This window comes from Dipodomys merriami, unplaced genomic scaffold (assembly GCF_024711535.1).
Source record: "Dipodomys merriami isolate MVZ:Mamm:240054 unplaced genomic scaffold, mDipMer1.0.p SCAF_1964, whole genome shotgun sequence".
Lineage (NCBI taxonomy): Eukaryota > Metazoa > Chordata > Mammalia > Rodentia > Heteromyidae > Dipodomys > Dipodomys merriami.
In genome coordinates this window covers 66010-74878 of record NW_027203342.1, presented here as the reverse complement: position 1 = coordinate 74878, position 8869 = coordinate 66010, and positions in this window count along the sequence as shown.

Here is an 8869-nt window from a genome sequence, read left to right as displayed (position 1 = left end):
CCTTGAGCTGTAGAGCTGAGGGACAGCGCCCAGGCCCAGAGTTCAGGCCCCACGACCGGACCCCCCCCCAAAAAAAAAAGCAGACAGAGGGGCTGGGAATGTGGCTTAGTGCTTGCCTAGCATGCATGAAACCCTGGGTTCAATTGTGTCACAGTAGAATGTTAGCCTTGATCAAAAGGAGCTCATGGACAGTCCCCAGGTCCTGAGTTCAACCCCAGGACTGGAAGCAGAAGGAAGAGGAGGAGGAGGAGGAGGAGGGAGGAGGAAGAGGGAGGAGGAGGAGGGAGGAGGAGGAGAGAGAAATCCACAAAGACTGTGAAAGATAGAAATCCTGTGGGAGACCTAAGAGGCAGTATCAGGACATACAGAAGGATACGCATGGCTGGGCAGGATACTCGGGAAGGTGGAGACTATCAGGCTGGTCCAACACAGCCTTCATCCAAACTGGCCTCTGGTTTGCTCTGGGCTCCACAGCATCTGAGACAGTTTTTTATCTCTCTCTGCTACTCTGACACACTCTTCCAATTTCCGTTTGCCAAAACATGACAATGCTTTCAGATATGGAAAAGGGAGCATGGAAAGGAAGCAGCAAGCAGAAGTTTCAGAATGACAGAGTCAAAACAGACTCAAGAAAAGAGGACACAGAGAGCCCTGCGAAAGGCAAAGGCGGGAGTGGGGAGAGAGATACTGTCTCTAGGAAGCCATTTCCACATTCCAGAATAGAGCTTACTAGGAGCAGGGATGGTCCTAGTGGAGTGAGTGCTTTTCCATATTCCTCTCTGCAACTCTCATGTTGAAGGCTAAGGCCACCTGCTTTTACCACTGATCCTGCCTTTTAATATGCAAGTCAAATGGCTCAGGGGAAACAGGTAAACCTACAGTACTTACTGGCCTGGTACCTTGTAATTAAATGCCAGTGCTTCCACAAAACAATGAGTAAGAAAACAAGGAATAAACATGATAAAGCATATAGAGAAAGATAAAACAAATAGCATGAGATACTAAGCATCCTTGTCCTTGGTAGGATGCTTAAGCTTTTTGCTTATACATTTACTTGGAGCCTGGTGCCAATGGCTCATGCCTGTAATCCTCGCTACTCAGGAAGCTGAAATCTGGAGGATTTCAGTGTGAAGTCAATTTGGCTGGGTAGAAAAGTCTAAAAGACTCCTTCTCCAATGAACCAGCCCAAAGCTGGGCTGACGGCATGGCTCAAGTGGTAAAGCACTAGTTTTGAGCAAAATAAAAGCCCCCTTCCCAGGCATGGTGGGACACCCAGTTTCCCTCTCTGTATCTGCCTTGGAATTCTCCTCCACCCTTGCGCCCATTGCTGAATGTACAGCACCACTTTTTGTGTTTGCTGGAGCTTGGTTGTCTTCACCCCACATCGACCCAATGGTGGACACAACCCTTCTTCCCAATCCACACAAAGCTCCACCATGGCCATTGTGTGTGATCCTCTCACTAGCAATTCTGGAGCAGAGAGCAGGAGGCAGTTGCTCATCAGAGCCAGAAAGCACAAAGGGAAGATGCATACATTCAGTCGCCTTTCTGTAGCTGCACGAGGTTGGTTCCAGGACTCCGTGGATTCCAAAAACACAAGAATGTGCAAACATTTTTTAGTATAAAATGGTGTCGTATTTGCATGTAAGATATGCACGTCTTCCCATGGCCTTTGATCCAACTCTAGATTATAGTACTTAAGATAATGTAATCTTATGTAAATATTTTTCAACTGAGTCATTTAGGGAGTATTAACAGAAAAAAAAATAGTCTCTACACATTTGACAGAGACACCATTTTCCCCTGATGTGTTCAGTCCAACTTTGGTTGAGTCGAAGGATATGGACCCAGATACCTTTTGAAAGCAAAACTTAACAAAACCTTGGTTTGCTGTTACATTTTGAAACTGAATGCTATATGTAAATGTCTTGTTTTTTGGTTTTAAACCAGTCTTGGGCTTGAACTCAGGGCCTAGGCTCTGTCCTTGAGCCTCTTTTCCTCAAGGCTAGCACTCTACCACTTCAGCCACAGGGCAGTTTCCAGCTTTTTCTTTGTATATGGTACTGAGGAATCAAACCAAGGGTTTCATGCATGCTAGGCAAGCACTCTACCACTAAGCCACATTCCCAGCCCCACATCTTGTTCTTATAATGGTTTCTCTAAGGAAGTGAGAAAATTGAAGGATGGATACTATTGCTTTGAAAAGCCCCATGTACCAAAATCTCCAGCTTATGGTTTTCTGACTGGCCATTGCTTCTCAAGAGTCAGCCTCTGTCCCTTTGTCCCCTGCTTAGAGGATGACCGTCCCTCCACCACCCTCTCCCTCCACACAAAGTGAATACATCTCTCCTTCTTATGCAGAACCATACCCTTCTTGCTACATTCTGTCCTCTGCTTCAAAATCGTGGGGCTGTGTCTAGCTTAGGAGAGAAGCTTGACTTGGCTAAGTGAAAATTCATTTGCACCCAGAGGGCCATTACGGTAGCAGAGAGAAGAGCACTGCAGAGTGCATGGTTTATGTGACAAGTTTTCAAATTCTGGTTATTCTGAAAGGCAGCACCATCAAAGAGGCCCATGTGCCTGTATGTCACGCTCGCGGGGACAGCTTGTATAGATAGCCTGCCAGGCCTGCCACAGGAAGCGGTCCCCTTCAAAATGAGCTGTAAAAGGGCTGCTGCCTGTTTTCCTCCCTGGTCACTGGTCTGAAGGGGGGCAGCTAAGAAGGTAAAGAAGTCTTCCCCCAGCCCATTGCCCACCTATTGTCCTTGGTATTCCTCACTCAGCACCCTGCTGACAGTTCTGTTCAGTCTCTTCTGCTCCATTCAGTCAGTCTCTCTGGTCCCAGATCTCAACTTACTTTGTTCTCTCCTTTGCCTGCCAGAGTCCAGGATCTTCCTTGGTTCCCACATTCTGTGTTGTATGAATGAGGCTCAGCTGCCTCTGTCTGTTTAATTCCTCTACTATCACAATTCTCACATTTCTTGTTTTATTCGTATATATTTGTTCTACAGCATAATGGGGTTTGTTGTGATATCATACAGGAAAATACCATACTTTTTTTTTCTGTATGTGTCCTGGTCCTTGGGCTTGAACTCATGGCATGGGCGCTGTCCCTGAGCTTTTTTGCTCAAGGTTAGCACTCTACCGCTTGATTCACAGCTCCACTTGCAACTTTGGGGTGGTTAATTTGAGGTAAGAGTCTCACAGACTTTCCTGCCTAGGCTAGCATCATACTTTGATCCTCAAAGATCTCAGTCTCTTGAGTAACTAGGATTACAGATATGAGCCATGGGTAGCCATGGCTACTTTACTGATGTTGGTCCCTCCTATTTCCCTCCTTGTCGTCCCCTCTTCCTTCACCTTGATACCTTTTCTCCTTTCTAAGAGTTTCCTTTCAACTTTCAAGAGTCCTCACATTGAAGGAAATACGTGATATTTTTCTTTCTGAAAAATATGGTTTCCTTCTAGGTTATTTTACTGGACATAAAAATCAGCAAGTTCCACCCAGTTTCCTGAAAATAATATGCCTTCCTTCCTTCTTCCTTCTCTGCCTTCCTTCTTCTTTACAGTTGAGTAAGACTCCACTATGTATACCTACCACATCATCTTTATCCATCTGTCAGATGACAAGCACATAGGCTGATTCTACAACCTAACTATGATGAGGACTGACTGCCATGGATAAATAAGTCTGTGCAGGGATGTTTAGACATGATTGTATCTTCTCAAGAAATCTACAAATTCAGAGCCGGTTGGTGCTTCTCTATGGAGATGTAGAGTGCCTGTGAGGAGCCAGGAAGTCCAGATACCAGCGATGGATCCCCTGGTGGGAACAAAGGTACTATTCCTCAAAGACACTTCCTGATGCCCAGGGCTAACAGGCCCAGCCCTGAGGTGTACCACTGCAGACCTAACTGTTCATCCTGGCCTAGCCAGTGTCCTTCTTTTGGATGGAGTCTATTACATGAGCTTGGAGGACACAGAACTTTTGGGAACCACCATTATTCATGCTTACTGGCTGTCACAGCTCACCTGCAGGAAGAGAGAACAAACCCAAGACAAACCAGAGAAGCAGAGGCAGTGGTAGCCAGGATGCTGAGGTCAAGGGTCAGTGGTCCCCAGAGGGGCCATGGGGACAGCCTTCCTGAGACCCTCTGCTGGATGAGGGTTTCCTTTGCCAATGTTGGTTTTGGCTTTCCAAACTACTACAATTGCTTCAATTATTTTATGCTTCAATGGTCACGAGTTGGTTTGCTATCGCTTAAAACTCAATGGAGCCTAATTAACCAAAGGTCCAGAATTTGTCTTGACCTTTGATATTATGAATTGGTGTTAGAAATTGTGCCAGGCCCAAAAGAAATGGAAACAGACATGGTGGCCTCCACTCTGGAAGATCTCAGAAGGTAGGTGAAGAGACAGGTCAGTCATTCTCTATCCTTAGAGTTCCAAGTTCCCGGACTTCCCACCCAGGTCTCGTCCTGGCCCACAGGGACAGCGGCTGGCTGTCCCCAAGCCCATGTTAGGGTCATAAAGACTTTTTGGAAGCCAGGCACTGGTGGCTCAGGCCTGTAATCCTAGTTAAAACTCAGGTGGCTGAGATCTGAGGACCATGGTTCAAAGCCAGCACAAGTAGCAAAGTCCATGAAACTCTTATCTCTAATTAACCACCAAAAGCTGGACGTGGAGCCATGGCTCAAGTGGTAGAGCACTTGCTTGAGCATGAAAACTCAGGGACAGGACCCAGGCCCTGAGTTCCAGCCTTGAGACTCAGTAAATAAGTAAGTAAATAAATAAATATCTTTTTAGTCTTATGCTCTTAGGAGCATGGGCAGAAATTTTCAAAAGCTTCTCTGTGATTTCAATGCCCTTCAGATAAACTTCATCAAATGTCAAGAAGATCCAATCAGAGGATCTGGAGAGTAGCAAGTGGATGTTTGTCAAACACTGCTGCCAAGTAAGACTACCCTGCAAGGCCATTACTGTCCTTTCTTCTTCCTCCTTATCATAAGCTGACTTTCTAAATAAGCTTCCATATTAGTGAACAGAATGAGCCAAAGGTAAGGACTCATGAAGACAAGGCAGTAAAAGTACTCAATAGATTTCATTTTCACTTAATTCCTTTCTATGGAAGATAATTGTAGAACCTCAGGTTCCCAAGAGGCTGGTCTTCCAACAGCAGTCTGGCCACCAAAGGTCGGGACCTGCACATTTAAGGCTACATTCACTCATTCCATAAACTCTTCCATGCAACAGTGAGCCAGCATTGTAGGTGTGGTCACAACCCATGCCCTCAGGATATGACAATCTAGTACAGGGGTTTTCAAAGGGACAGAGGTCCCAGCAGCACCTAGAAAACTTTATAAGTGCTGTTCCCTAGATTCTACCCCAAGGTGCTTTTAGAGCACTGTGGAGATTGACAACCTCTGGTCTGCAGCGAGAGGACGATGGATGCTCAGGGAGCTCTAGGAAAAGTTGAGCACATGATGAGAGAAGACTGTTCAAGGCCCTCTCTACTAGACTAGGAAAACACACAAAGTTTCCTCAGGGACACAAAGCTCCGCTCAGACCTGACAGGTCATGGCAACTGGCCACATGATAACATTGGGAAGATGGAAGAAAAGAATACAGCCAGGAGTCTGTGGTTTATGCCAGTAATCCCAGTTATTCAGGAGGCTGAGATGTGAGGCTCAAGGTTCAAAGCCAGCCCAGGCAGGAAAGTCCATGAGAGACTCATGTCTCCCATGAACTACCAAGAGACAGAAGTGGAGCTGTGGCTCAGATGATAGAGCGCTAGCCTTGAGCACAAAAGCTCAGGGTCAGCACCCAGATCCTGAGTTCAAGCACTAGTACTGGTATCAAAAACAGAAACAGACAAAAAGAGAGTTCTGAAGAAAAAGAACATTCAGTAAATTCTGTTACAAAAGTCGGGGGAGGTGAAAGGATAGGGAGAGAGCCTGGTATGTTAGGAAACATCAGAAGGAATTGCCAAAATAAAAGAGGAAAAAGTAGGAAGCAATAAAAATTGAGTGAGGCGAGGTTAAGCAAAGATCAAACCAAGAAGAAGAAGAGGTGGTGGAAGATTATTTGATCTGTAATCCCGAAGGCACCATGAGGTCGGCTGCCAGGGACAGAAGTCACCAGATATGCTGGAAACACAGCAGAGTCTCTCTTTCTCTTCAGAACAACAAGTCCATAAATAGGACTGGCCTGGAATAACAGCCGGCTCCGGTGTACAGATGAGCGTGTTAATGATGGGTCATTTCTCCTTCTAAAATCTTGCCTCTACCTGGTCACTGTGTGAGATATTCAAACACGTCTCTCCTCAGGAGATCAAAGCAGCTGCCATCTTCTCATTAACCTTCCCTCACCATCCCTGAAGAAGACAGAAAGGCAAATTAGATTAGGGGACTTTTAAAACACTTAACATTTGAAAGACTTGTCCAAAACTCAGCGTGATAATATGGGGAGACACCAAGTTCTGCAAGTGCTTTTGGTTTTTTGTTGTTGGTTTTTGTTTCTTTGTTTGTTTTATACCCCTGTCTAGTCTGAGGCTTCAATTCATCTCTAAGATGACATTGTCAAGAGGTCAGCTTAGAATATGTCTGCAGAGATGGCAGCTTGCAGATTCAAGCTAACCTGTCCGTAGAAGAAAAAAAATCAGAGGAGAATGAAATTGCTTTTTTTGCTCAGAGAAACTCTTCAATTTGTGTTTCAGGGTAATTGTTAATGCATAAAACTTAGCTGTGAGAACAAATCAAAGAAAGGTTGGACAAATGGGATTGCATGAAGTTGCAGAGCTTCCGCATGGCAAACGACATAGCTAGCAAGATCAATAGAAAGGCCACAGATTGGGAGAAGATCTTCACTAGCCATACAACAGACAAGGGTCTCATATCTAAAATATACTTGGAACTCAAAAACTTAAATCCCCCAACAACAAATCCTCAAAGAAACAACTGCCCAATAAATAAGTGGGCTAAAGACTTAAAGAGAAACTTCTCTGAAGAAGAAAGAAGGATGGCCAATAGACACATGAAGAAACGCTCAACCTCCCTAGCCATAAAAGAAATGCAAATCAAAACAACATTGAGATACCACCTCACCCCAGTTAGAATGGCTATAATCAAGAACTCTAATAACAACAGATGCTGGAGGGGATGTGGACAGAAGGGAACCTTACTTCATTGTTGGTGGGAGTGTAAACTTGCTCAACCACTTTGGAAAGTAGTATGGAGGTTCCTCAAAAGACTCCACATAGAGCTCCCCTATGACCCAGCAATCCCACTTTTGGGCATTTACCCAAATGTTTACAAACAAGACCACACTAAAGCTACCAGCACAACTATGTTTATTGCAGCATTATTTACCATAGCTAAGATCTGGAACCAACCCAGATGCCCCTCAGTAGATGAATGGATCAAGAAAATGTGATATATATACACAATGGAATTCTATGCCTCCATCAGAAAGAATGACATTGCCCCATTTGTTAGGAAATGGAAAGACTTGGAAAAATTATATTAAGTGAAGTAAGCCAAGGCCAAAGAAACATAGGTCCCATGGTTTCCCTTATTTGCAATATCTAGTATATGTATGAGTCAAGCTGAAAAGGTCAGATAAGGTGATGTTAGGAAAATGAACCCTAAGATATGTATTTAAATGTTTTTTTTCTTTCATGCAATTGTTTCTAACTCATTTATAAGATTATATCTTTGTTGCTTTGTATGTCCCTCCCCCACAGTATAAACCCTGCTTTCACAGTATTTGATGTCATTATAATTTGTGGAGGGGAAGGGGAAAAACGAAAAACAGGTCGTTTAAAAAAGGATACAGGTGGACCCGTTGCAGCAATGAGAAGTACAAGTTGTCATGTTGAAAATGAACTTTACAACTTTGGTGGGGGAAGGGGGGATTGAGTGGGGGGGCGGGGGAGGCTGGGAAGGGATGTGAAGGGTAAAGAAAGGAGTCTACAATGCTTGATAGGAAATGTACTCATTATCTTGCCCATGTAATTGTAATCTCTCTGTACAGTATGTTCACAATAAAAAAAAAAGAAATGTATTCATATACTAGATATTGCAAATAAGGGAAACCATGCAGAAAAGGTCAGATAAGGTGATGTTAAGGAAATGAACCCTAAGATATGTATTCAAATGTTTTTTTTTCTTTCATGCAATTGTTTTTTAACACATTTATAATATTATTTCTTTGTTGCTTTGTATGGCCCTCCCCCACAGTATAACCCTTGCTTTCACTGTATTTGATGTCAGCATAATTTGTGGAGGGGAAGGGGAAAAACAAACCGTTTAAATAGGGATACAGGTAGGCCCATTGCAACAATGAGATGTACAAGTCGTTACGTCAAAAAGGAACTTTACAACTTTCGTGGGGGGCGGGGAGGAGGACGATGGGAAGGGATGGGAAGGAGAAACAAAGGGGGAGGATACAATGCTTGATAAGAAATGTACTCATTATCTTGCCTATGTAATTGTAACTCCTCTGTACAGTATTTTCACAAAATAAAATAAATACTAATAGTTTCTGTAAAAAAATAAAAAATAAAAAATAATAAAAAAGAAATGTACTCATTATCTTGCCCATGTAATTGTAACTCCTCTGTACAGTATTTTCACAATAAAAAATTAAAAATTAAAAAATTAAAAAAAAAACTTATCTGTGAGAGAAATGCTTGGCTCCTGGGTAGAAGGGGTAGGGGTGGGGAAGGAACTGGGCCAACTCTTCTACTACTAACAAAAATCACCCTAGACTGTTTTTACTTTTCCCCTCAATGGGTGAGTTGCTTATCTAAAGCTAAAACACTGGTGACTTTGATCTGACCTGATGAATTGTTGCTAACCAGCAGCCACAT